The sequence below is a fragment of the Salvelinus namaycush genome, chromosome 7 (assembly GCF_016432855.1).
Source record: "Salvelinus namaycush isolate Seneca chromosome 7, SaNama_1.0, whole genome shotgun sequence".
In the NCBI taxonomy this organism is placed as follows: domain Eukaryota; kingdom Metazoa; phylum Chordata; class Actinopteri; order Salmoniformes; family Salmonidae; genus Salvelinus; species Salvelinus namaycush.
The window spans coordinates 40,761,140-40,773,226 of NC_052313.1; the positions used below are offsets into that span (position 1 = coordinate 40,761,140).

A 12,087-nucleotide genomic window follows, 5' to 3' on the forward strand; every position below is an offset into this window, starting at 1 on the left:
CCACTGCTATTTACTGTTCAGCCTAATAGGCCAAAATAAAAATTACCCAAATGCAAAATGCATAGGATATTTTATGGTTATCCTGGTCTTGCAATTGGTTATTCGGTTATGATCTTTACCTTGTCGTTCTTAGTAGGCTATAACGGATCGACTTCGCTCTCACTTCTCTGTGAGTTTTGTCTGTGTTCTAAACTGGCTGGGCTTTTCAGCTTGCTTGACAAGCACCCCTCCCCCAAACTTTGGCGAAACAGGAACAACTCCTTTGAGAGAAAAAAAGCTGCACAAGTTTGGAACGTCTTGGAGAAGCCCTTGTTATCCCTTGGAGTATTATAGCCAGGAGTTGAGATTTATTTGTGCAAAATCTGGAAGTATTCTACTGTTCTTGTTTGTCGTGGAAAATAACATTTTAACCTCGTCTTTCGCGTAGGCCTAACCTCTTTTGAAAATGGTTTACTTTCCTCGAGGATAATTATGGGTGAAAGTCTATTTGTGTATGGAATAATTTGTCCTCACCGAAGAAAGATGGGACTCGTGGAGCTCTGTATACATATGTGATATCGTGTTCAATAATGAAGGATATTGTGTCAGACACAATGGGTAAGAGAGGGTTTCCCTTTGCATCTAACGTTACCTAACCAAGCTAGATAGCATTTTTATCACATGCCCGTTTTTCAGCTGTAAACATACTTGGCCTTACTCCGTTGGGAAGTCAGACCCTTATTCTCTGAAGTTAACGTTACACCTTTAAACGTTAGACTTCAATTTGCTATTTCAATATATCGCTTCAAAGTTGTCCCAATTGCTAATTTTACCCTATGAATTTGTGTAGATGGGTATTTGTCCATTGCAACACACATGCTGCTGTTTTCTATTTTCGTAATGCATTTGTTGGGGTTACTTTACCGATTACTTGTTTATCGTTTTCCCACTAATACTAACCAATTCTGACTTTCGGAAAACTTAAATCAGTGTACTTATTCAGGTCTACGCGTGGTGAAATCATTGCAAAGCAGTAAGCAACAAATTTATCCTGCAATGTTGATCGTGTTTCGCCGACTTGGCCTGAAGCTTTTTGTCCCATTTTGTGATCCACCCCGACGTTTTCTAGTGGAAGGCTCGGGCAGCCATGGTCGAATAAGCAAAATCTATATTTACATTTCGTGCTACCGAAGTGTTACAATGTTGCAGTGACTTGCCTAGTTAAATAAAAAATTTAAAAATGGGTTTGAGCCGCTTGTTAAGACAAGCGTGAAAGGAGATGTTTTGTAACTTTCTGACCAAAACATAAAGCTACGAGAGGGTACAGTTATTTTTCCATTCATGGTCTCCGACTCAATATGGAATGGGACGTTGCAACATATTCTGAAATTAATGTAATCCAAACTCCTTTGCGTATGTAAACATTGGATTGGAGATACTGGAAAATGTTGAATTATACGTTTTTATAGTATTCATAATAGGTGTTGTATCAATTAGTTGGAAACTTGCATCACCACCCCGTTGTAGTTTTATACATGGTATTTATGCTGTGTAACTAGCCCATCTGTTTCTTGCTCAAGGACGGTCTACCTGTTCTGCCCATAGATAATACAGTGCCATGTCCTGTGTCCATCTGGTTGTGTTTCCTGCTTGTATGGTAGGTTAGTTAGATAACCAAAATGTTGGCCTATTCACTCTGCTCACGACTGTCTGGGCATAATCAATATTTGCCAAAGGGTTATTTTGGTGTTGTAGACTATTCATATAGAAGATGTGAATGATGCCATTGCAAATGATACTGGTCAGAATAGCTGATGAAGCCGTATAACGCTAAATTGGAATGGAAAATAAATAAATCTGCTGCAGTACAGTAGGTGAAAGCTAGAATCCTTAGTTGCTACATGCATGTTTGGACTTATAAATGAATGATATACCCATTGATTCTTGAATAATATAACTTATAAATGCCGCATGAGCTTAGTTCAAGTGTTTTACCCCACCAGAACTCAAAATATAATATTTTTTTTACTCCAATGTTTGTAAACAAACACTGTATAGCCCCAAAACATGGTTAAAACTATAATTTTGATATCATGGTCAGGGTTTCATTCATAGCTCTGTCTATGAATTTGAGAGCGGCCTGGAGAAACGCAACCAATCTTAGCTTTTTACCAAAATAGAGGTGGGGTGGCTGCTTTGCTATTGTTTCAACTATGGATCTGAGCATTGAGATGATAATTAAGGCCTAAAAGGTGATGCATACCAGTCTAGGGTAATGCTATTTCCTAGATGTCCTCTTGGATCAAATGTTATTTCATCCTAGCTGTACTGTAGTGTTTCTGCTGTGGAGGGGCTTAAACCTGGGCATCTAACCTAATGTTAAAGGTGATGTGCGTCACAAATGCTGTGGATATGTAGGTTGTCTGCTATCTGTTCCCTCTGCACTGTGTGTAGAATCTGCCATGTGGTTCCATTGCCTTTGTATATGTGATGGATGTATGCATTGGTTGTATTCATTGGCTTGGTATATGTGGGACGTATCATGTACACATGATACAAGTGACACTTTTTCTATGTGTCTTTTCCCTTGTGCATCTTAGTTGTTAAATGTATAATTGCTAAATTGCATGTCCCCTGTTGCAGCCAGAGAAAGAAGAAACACAGTCGATCTCAAATCAAACAAGTTCGATTTGGGCCAGACTGTGCCTACCCTGTTCCTCTTCCTATTTTAATTATTCTCTAAGACATTGCCCTCAAACCTCCAAAGAGCAAGACACTGCTTTTCAACCAGGCGTTGGATGTAGCGATTGTGCCTTTTTTAAAAGCGGCTTGATATGAATGAGATGTAAACATCTGTGGTCTGTTAATAATAATTTTCCTCGCCCAAAACTTAAGCGTGTTAATGTCTTCTTTGGAGATTGAGGCCTGTTTAGGAGGATGTAACGTTACGGAACGTTCGTAGAGGGAATGTATTGCTCAGAACCAAAATGATTGTCTCTGATGGAATAGGGGATTGTGTCAACTGGATTTGTTCTATTTCTATCTGCGATAGTCTGAGCGTTTTAAAGATGGTGAATTCACCCCTGATGGTTGTCTTTTTCTCTCTGCAGGTTTGTGAATGGGCACTGTGGTCTTCTGCTGAGAGGGAGTGCTGGGATTTGAGGCTCTGCGATAGTTGTGACTCCGGGCCGACGCTAAGCCAGTCAGCTTGCTTTGTCTGCCGGACCAAGGTCAAAGGGAACCCTGGGATAGGCTCTCCTCGTGAGGAGTAGCCGGGGTCTCTGAGACCTGGGGTTATTTAAGGTAAGGAACATCACACGCACACAAATGCGTGTGTATGTAGCCTCCATGTTACTTTGTCACTGTTGTGGTTTGGACTTTACAGGCAGGAGATATGACGTGTAAATGTTTTTGTGCTTGTTGGTGTGTGTGCCAATTCTATTCAAGCAGAAGGAAGGCTAGGCACAACGCGTATCACGGACTACAATACGGTTAATCAAACGGTTTATTATTTTGTCCATGACAACGTATTCACAGATATAGACTCTTCCCATGACATCTGACTGCTTATGTTGCGCGATTGTCTATTTGTGCATGGGATCTAAGAGTCTAAACTTAAAGAACTCAAAGAGCAGTAACAGGGGAAACTTGAAGTGATAGTTTACTCCACAAATTTCAGACACGTGTTTGTGTGGGGGGGTGGGGCATGTCCTTGTATCCATGGGTTCAGGCCCTGGGTAGAGGACAGTGCACCCTGTTTCTGGAATGGTATGCTGTGCAGCAGGGGTTATCTCAGGCCCTGCCTAGACACACCGACGCAGAGACGCACAGACACACACAATGTGTGACGCCAGCCTGGGCAGATCTAAGAGCGGGCACATACACATGGCACGAAACAGCCCAGCACACCATCCTGTAATCACAGCCCGTGACCTACACACCCACTAATGGCCTCCGATGTAGGAATACACAGGCTGACAGACAGGAAATGGTGTGTGTGCGCATATGTACAGGAGACTGTGTGGTGTAGGCATGCATTGTTTCCATGGCTGGGTAGTAGTCTAGTTATGTCCTTTAATTGGGACACACAGTTTATTTTCTTCGTCCAGCCACATGGTCAGGACATACTGCTGGCTCTACATATAGGCTAATGCTTCATTTTAGATTGTTGGCGATGTAAATTAGAGCGACACTGACATGCTCATCAACCGTACAGGGTAAAATGTTTCTGTTCACACTGTCCTTCCTAGCACAGTTCCAGCAACTTTGGCTTGGCTCAGGTGTGTGGATAGGGTATTGACGGATGTTCTATTCTGGTTTATTGTGATTGGTGGCATACTGTTGATGGTGTTAGACTGTTATGAGAGTCTGATGTGAGCAGTCTGTATGTTTTCGTAAGAGTAGGCCATGTTGTGTCATGTTCATAGGGCACGCAACTGGAAATGTTTTCAAACATTTATCAATTGGACAAACCCACTATTGGTCCGTTTTCTACTATTTAATGCCTAATGATGTGCAGTCTCTCCCTCTCCACTCATGTGCAGTGTGTGGTGTTGCTGCCCTTTCCACCAGTGCCCAACTGACCTGATTGTGACCCAGCTACTCTCCCATAGTGCACTGGGCCATCTGTCACTGCCACAGCTGCCACAGGCTATGGCTCTAATAAATGGGCCTCTTTTTAATCTGGCACGGTTAGTTACTGTTCCTCAAAACCCTATTGGAGAAATGGAACGTTTTCTTTTTACTTCTCCCTCCACTGCATAATGTGAATTCTTATCACCCATCTCTCTCTGTCGTCTCTTTCGCTCTCTCTCTCCTCTGTGTAATCTGAAATTGTAGGGTTTCGCAGTGGCTCAGTTTGCCGGTACTGTCACATAACTCTAAATGAACTGTCGCAACCAGGAGGATCCTCCATCATCGTTTAAATCTCTAGTTTGGGAGTATTTTGGCTTCCCAGTAGATTATAACGGAGATGGACAGATTTTGTTTACATATTGATTTCACACGCATAGATTCTGTTTACATATTGATTTCACATGCATATTGCACTTTATTTTAGTGTTGTTTTTGTTATTTCACAATCAGAAATACCAACACTTAAATAAATAAATATGAACTACATTTACCGCAATATGTAGCGAACCGTGGGTTTGATGAACCGTTACACCCCTACTTTCTGTGATTGGCTAGTGGTACCCCCTGAAAATGGAAACTTTCTCTCTGATTGGCTAGTGGCTACTGAGTATATCTCAGTTCCTTGTAGTGGAATCTTTTCAATTCAGCCCATGGGCTCATGATGTGAATATGAAGGTTGCCAGGTCTACGGATACCTTATCCCTCCCTGAGTTAAAAAATTTAGGGTGTGCTGATTTGAAACGCTTTACTGGCGGGTGGGGGGAGGGGTGCATTTGGCATCCTCCACTGAAACAGGAGAACTCTGGGATTTCTCTCCTCCATTCCCCCCTTTCTATCCCAAATAATCCCTTCTGCTAACAAGGCACATTTTTCCTTTTCCCTTTCACTCTGTAATATGGCTGGTTAAGCATTGGCAAGACATTGTAACCTTATGCTATACGAGTGCACTGGCGAGGCTTTGCCAAGCGCAATGAGTTCTGGAGTGGCAATGTATTGCCAATGGTTTCTTCCCGATGCCAAGGCCAGGTTGTGCCAGTGTGCCAAGAAGAGCTGAGGCCTGCCAGGACATTAAATGGGCTGCTTTTTGAACTGTCTCTCACTGGCAAAGGATTCTGCTCCTGTTCCTACGTCGTGCTTGTTCTAGCTAAACACAGTTTGATATGGGGGGGGGGGGCAGATTTTCACCACCCATAGATGAAATGGTTCTGGTGCCAGGGTGTTATGATAGGAACATATGCATTGTTCAGCGGTATTGTACCACACCCTTTGTGGTAAATGAACAGGACTTTTTAGACTAAGCTTGGCTACTCTATGCGGTCTAGAGATGCTCTTTGACCTGTTTTTATATTTCCTGCACTGAAATGACAGAGCTGAACTTCCTGCACTATGAATACTGAAATGACAGAACTGACGTTTCCGAAATGACAACTGAAATTCCTGTTCTATGAGCTTCTATTTACCTGTCAAGGCTGATCCAATCATTGCAGTTGAAGGCAAGGCTTCAATGGTTTCGTCAAATCATTGTTAGACCATTGAGAAAGAGCATGGGTTGTGGCGATTTGGTGAGTCGCAAACTCTGTTCGGCTTCTCCAAGTGGTAAATGTCGTACTTGCGTTTAACCGCTTAGCCTAGAACTTACCTGTTCAAATAGTTTCTTCAATTTCCCCTATGGCAGTGTGAATTCATGGCTGCATAGGCCTATTGAGTGAACAGTGTGATATGAGAACATGTAAATGAGATTCATGCAGAACCATTGACCAGTTTAATTAAGTACCAATCGGGTGTTATTTGCTAATGACTGGTTGGTTGTTTAGCAACAAAACCGACGTTGGCACAACTATCGCGCAAAACAGACGGGTTGGCATAGATTGTTGACAACATGTAAACTATTTCGTCTCCAATGTTTATTGAAAACGAATACATTTGCACATGGAGCGCTTGTCTCTCATACGTTGTTACAGTTGTTGGTTAGCTAGCTAGGGATTTTTAGCCATATTAGCGTTGACATGAAAATCAGTCAACACCTCAAAACAAGACACGTGACGTGGTCAGCTAACCCATCTATAACGCCTCTATCACGCAGACAGCGTTTTTGGCGCGAAATGGTACGAGGCATCATCCTCTGCATGTGTGTGCAACAAAAGTTCAACATTCAGCTTCTACTACCATTTCTGTCAAGCCGTCTACGCATACAGTTTGAGGCATATGTTCAATAAATCCAGTGTGCGTGCCACACTGAACGTACTACAACTGCCTCTGCAACGCAATGCTGCAAGGCAAACGCAGCGTTCTGTTGGAAATTAATGTGTTTCTGGTGTACCAAAATGCAGGGAGGCTGTAGGTGTGATTGAGGCGTCAGTCTAACAAAAAGTGCACAGACGCAGTGTGTCACCCGTTGAACTATAAAAGAGAGGTTCTCTCTGTGTGATCACTAAATAATGGTGTATGTTCTCATATCGAAATGAATGACTGAGCACAGATGGCATCCCTACGCGTCCTACAAATAGAATATCAGAGTTCAGAGCGTGATATCAGACGCTTCATCCAATATCAGGTGTGACAGCTGTGAGCAGCCAGCCACATCCCCCCCCTAACCAGCCATTAGCCAACTCAGCCACTTCTCTCCGTCCGTTCCTTCTGTGTATCTCCGTCAGTTTGAAAATGGTATTTAGCCGTGTTGGCAAGCTGGGGTGTGCAGACAGTGATGGGGTGTCTGTTACATTTTGTTTTAATTATTGGAGCGGCTCAGAGCGCGAGCGAAGTGGATACGTTTAATTTCGCCTGTAAGAACAAACGGACCAGTCTGACTAGGCTTCGCTGTCACGCAGCCTCTGAATGCCGCTGCCATAGACGGGGATGCAAACTCGTCAATTTAAGGCGATATTTGCCGTTTTGATCTCAAAATAGGTCATCCACGCGAATCGTGTAGAATTGTAAAAAATCCTGTGGGGGGGGTGTATCGCCCATTGCGCTATAAAAGAGGTGCAAACAGATCTTCTCCCTGTGTGATCACTACCTTCTCTCTCTAAATTAATGACCACACAGAATGCATCCGTTACGTGTCCTACAAATAGAATATCGGAGTTCAAAGCCTGATGTCAGAAATGTCATATCAGAACGCTTCATCCAATATCAGCTGTGACAGCTGTGAGCAGTCAGCCGCATCTCCTAACCAGCCATTAGCCGACTCAGCCGCTTGTCTCCGGCCGTTCTTTCTGCCCATCTTCATCAGTTTAAAATGTTTATTTAGCCGTGATGGCGTGCTGGGGTGTGCAGACAGTGGTTGGGTTCCTGTTGTTACAATTGTTTAAATATTGGAATGGCTCACAGTGCGAGTGGATCTGTATCTTTTCATTTCGCATGTAAGAACAAGCAGGCCGTTGCCGGGTAGTATGAAAAAATTAAACGATTATAAAAACTGTATTTATTACCGCGGCGGCAGGTAGCCTAGTGGTTAGAGCGTTGGGCCGGTAACCGAAAGGTTGCTAGATCGAATCCCCGAGCTGACAAGGTAAAAATCTGTCGTTCTGCCCCCGAACAAGGCAGTTAACCCACTCTTCCCTGGTAGGCCGTCATTGAAAATAAGAATTTGTTCTGAACTCACTTGCCTAGTTAAAGGTAAAATAAAATACTGTAAGTCGCTCTGGATAAGAGCATCTGCTAAATGACTAAAATGTAACGCATCTTTAGTAAAATGTTGGTATTGTGACAACCCCACTCTTAAAATAGGATCATTTTCTTGCTGTTTACTCAGATTTTCGGTGCAAAGATTTTTGGTCCCGTTTTTTGACCCTCACCAGTTTGCGTCCCTGAATGACAAGGGAGTAGGGAACAGCACAAACAGATCTGGGACCAGGTTCAGGCCTAAGTCAAGGTCAAAACTATTTGGCGTGTAATACAGAGTAAAGCCAGGACTTCTCGTTAGTATTGTGGCAAGGGAACACAACACATGGTTTTAACTTCTTTAGGAGAACAGCCCTAATGTTGTTCAAGCTATAGCACACAATATTGTATATGCTGCAGGTTTTTAAAGGACAAAAGAGTTTGTTCTGCTTTGTATAAAAAAATAATAATAATAATAACAATAACAAAAAAATTGGCGATGGAAAAAATACCACAATACTGGTATTGTCACAGCCCCCAGAGGGTGTTGCACAGGGTTAGGTTTACCACTGGTTTTGTTGGTAAAATGTTTGTTGTGGGTCTGCTTGTCTGTTGAGGGGTATTTGTAGGGTTTTAGTTGGTAATAGGTTTAGTGGGCTTTGGTTTGTCAGTAGCTTAATCTGTTTAGTGAGCTGTGTTACTGTGTGTGAGTCTTTTTGTCTTGTGTAGGGCTTGGACAGCAATCAGTTTACTGAGTTAGGTTTGAGTATCTCAGTTATGATACGTCTGTGTGTGTTGGGTCTGAGAGGGAGGCACGTCTGCTGATCATGCTCCTCTCATTATGTATGAGCGATGCAGTGACAACCCCTCCTCTCTGCCCCTCTGCTCTGCCGCAGTCAAGCCGTAATGCAGCCCCTGTGACTGGGATGTCTGATAGCCCTCGGTACACTAGACACACACACACACACACACACACACATTCATAAGCACATTCATAAGCACACATGCTCATACACTCAACGTATGTACGTGCACACACATTGATGGGGCTATGAGTGGTGATGGATATGGTGGCGTCTTGTCACCGAGTGGTACATCAGCTCTCTGCGTTAATGTTTCCTCTTTCCCCATCTGCACATCAATGATATTATTCTATCGATACGGTCTCTCCCTCTCGCTCCTGAGATCAAATCCCAAAGCAGATTCACTCTTTCCACATACACCGGCAGTGACGACTCCAAGGAAGGATGCATGTTCAAAGTATAAGAAACACAGCCGCCTTCGCAATCCTTTCTGACTCTTCATTTAGGTTTACATCAAATTATATTTCTTACCTGCACACTAGGAGACGATTGGCTATGGTTTGGGTATAGCTTTCTGTGATCGTCTGGCTGCTTTGTGGACCTTTTTTGTTCATTCGGCGCTGTTGGTAGATTGTCTTAGAACCGTGATTGGCTGCAGATATTAACTGTGTTAACTGTGTGATGAGCTGACCCCGACAGTGTTTGGGGCCAATCAGGATGTCTAACCCAGAACCAGGGCCAGCAGACCTGGGTCAAATGCTTTCATACTTGAGCTGAGCTTAAGTATGCCTGCCTGGTACACTGTTGTTTCATGTTGGTTTCAAGTTAGTTTGTGTCTGCCTGCTACTCCTTGGCATCAGGCTGATGGCGGTGCAGGATTGCTTGTTAGGACACAGACAAGGCACACGCATGCCTCAGACCCTCGCACACGTTGTAGAGACGTACACAAACACTCTCGCACCTCTTCACAGATGTACTAAATGCAAGTGCGAAGATGTGGCTTACAAAGACACACACACACACACACACACACCGTGTGCAGATTAGAGGAATTAAGTGAGTGTGCTGGCACTAGTGCTGACCTGCTCCGGATGATGGTCTTTGGCAGTGCTGATGAGATTTTGGCCCCGGCCCCAGCCGCTGTAAGCAGATTAGCTCACCCACTGAAAGGTGAACGCTGAACTGCCACACAACTTTTGTCCACACACACACACACTCTTGTCCACACCAGCGTGTGTGTGGGAGAGAGTGGGGATTACGTCATCTGACATGGGCATCTCTCCATCATGTTCAGAGCAGTATCATGTTCAGTTTCAGTTCCACTTCACTCTCCTCATGGTACAGTTTGATGTGTTTTTAGAGTTAATTTCAATAAATCTCTTTTTAAATTGCTGCTGTGAGCGGGTAGACCTGGTAGACCTAATAGGAAATGTAATTAACAAACCAATTAGAATGTCCGGTGGAGGTGTTCTGTTTGCACGTTATGTGGTAAAGATATGATGATGACATGTAATGGTTTCTATGACATTTTTAATGGTCTCCCCTTTTTGGTTTTCCTTCATGCTATTCCTAATCATGTATATTTGTACATGTAAATAGGCCTCATTCCTCCTATACTGAACTACTAGCTGTCTAAGTGCTGCTGTTATATACTGCTAAACCGAAGTTGCATTGTATCGCGAAAAGGGGAGCCGCTCAGTTGCCTACCCGCAGCTCTGTCTGCTAAGCCTGTGTGTGCGTGCCAGCCATGTTGGACAGTGTGGTGTTGTGATTTGGTGAGTGATGTCTCTCTCTTTGTCTCCTGCAGCGTTGGGGATTTGACGAGCGCGGCCCATTGCAATGCAGACATGGCCACGGCTATATCGTGACACAGAGGGACATGGTGAGTGCTACACACACACACACGCACACACACACACAGACAAGCCGCTTGACTGCAGGGGGTTGAGAGGGAGGAGGGGGTGAGCATTAGCCTGGTGAAGCAAGAGCTGGGGGGTGGAGGGAATGGAGAGGAGGGTGAGCAGCACAGGTTGGATGAGAGGAGAGGTAGAGAGTAAGTGGTTGGCAGAGAGAGTGCATCCAGTTTTCCTCCAGCTTTGTCCCTGAGGCAGTACAATGTACCTTACTCCCTGTAGTTAGCTCAGTCAGTCGGTCGGTCAGTGGCTCAGATGAACATTTGCCTAGGCCTCTCTCTGTGACATTGGCTCAAAGGCGCCTGCGGATTTCTGGGTATCTAGATTAGAACGCAAAATTAGAGCTCACAAGATCTCATTGTTGAGCCTCGTTCTTTGTAAGACATGCGCTTGGACTTGGGCATCCTCTATGAAAGCAATACAAGGACTTAATTTTGAGGATGGTGATTTTCAAAACAAGATGTAGTTGCCTGTCCACAGAAAAGCGGTTCCCTGGAATGAGTCCCTGACGTCAACAATAATCAATTTCCTAGAAGAACATTGGCAACAAAGAACTGTATGTTCAGAAGTAAAGCCTCCTTATTCTCCTTCTTCCTTGAACCAAGTCTGAGTATTGTTTTTACCCAGAGTATGTAATACTCGCCTGGAGTTGAGGGATAGTTGGCTTTAAAATACGTTTTAGCTTATTTTCGTCTCACATAGGCAGTTGTCATTTCATCCAAACCATTGGTTATTTAGCAATGGCCAGAATCTCCTGGCTAGCATTTTTGGAGCATGTTAGCAATGCTAGTGGAAACAGACTATCAGTTAGCGGTGCATTATAGCATTGGCTGCTCTTAAAGTCCCAAATCACCATTATTATAATTTTTGGCTTGGTGAAACATTTTAAAATATGCTAATTTCGATCTAAATGTTTTAGACTCTTGAGTAGCGGTAGCCTTCTCTAGCTTTCATGTCTGACTCATTCTGAATGAAGTGTTTTCAGTCTCGTCTTAGACCCGGCGGTTAATGACTGCGAGCAACCTTTTACATACATACACCACGCACACACTGAGCCTGGCCAGAGGAGCGTAGGAGTGTGTCATCCTCCCGAGGGCGTGTCATGTGTCAAGCTCCTTGCGCGCAAACTGTGGTTTTAAAGTTCACCGGGACTG

The 12,087-nt window shown here is 43.8% G+C and overlaps 1 protein-coding gene across 3 annotated transcripts in view; it reads left to right on the plus strand.

Moving 5' to 3' along the window:
• Positions 1–237: 237 nt before the first annotated feature.
• LOC120051237 (B-cell CLL/lymphoma 9 protein-like) overlaps positions 238–12,087 on the plus strand; it is a 34,328-nt gene continuing 22,478 nt past the window's right edge. For all 3 annotated transcript variants that reach the window (XM_038997989.1, XM_038997990.1, XM_038997991.1), the window contains exons 1-3: positions 238–597; positions 3,090–3,282; positions 10,828–10,902. The gene's annotated coding sequence lies outside the window, so the exon portion shown is untranslated. The remainder of the gene's footprint in view (positions 598–3,089; positions 3,283–10,827; positions 10,903–12,087) is intronic.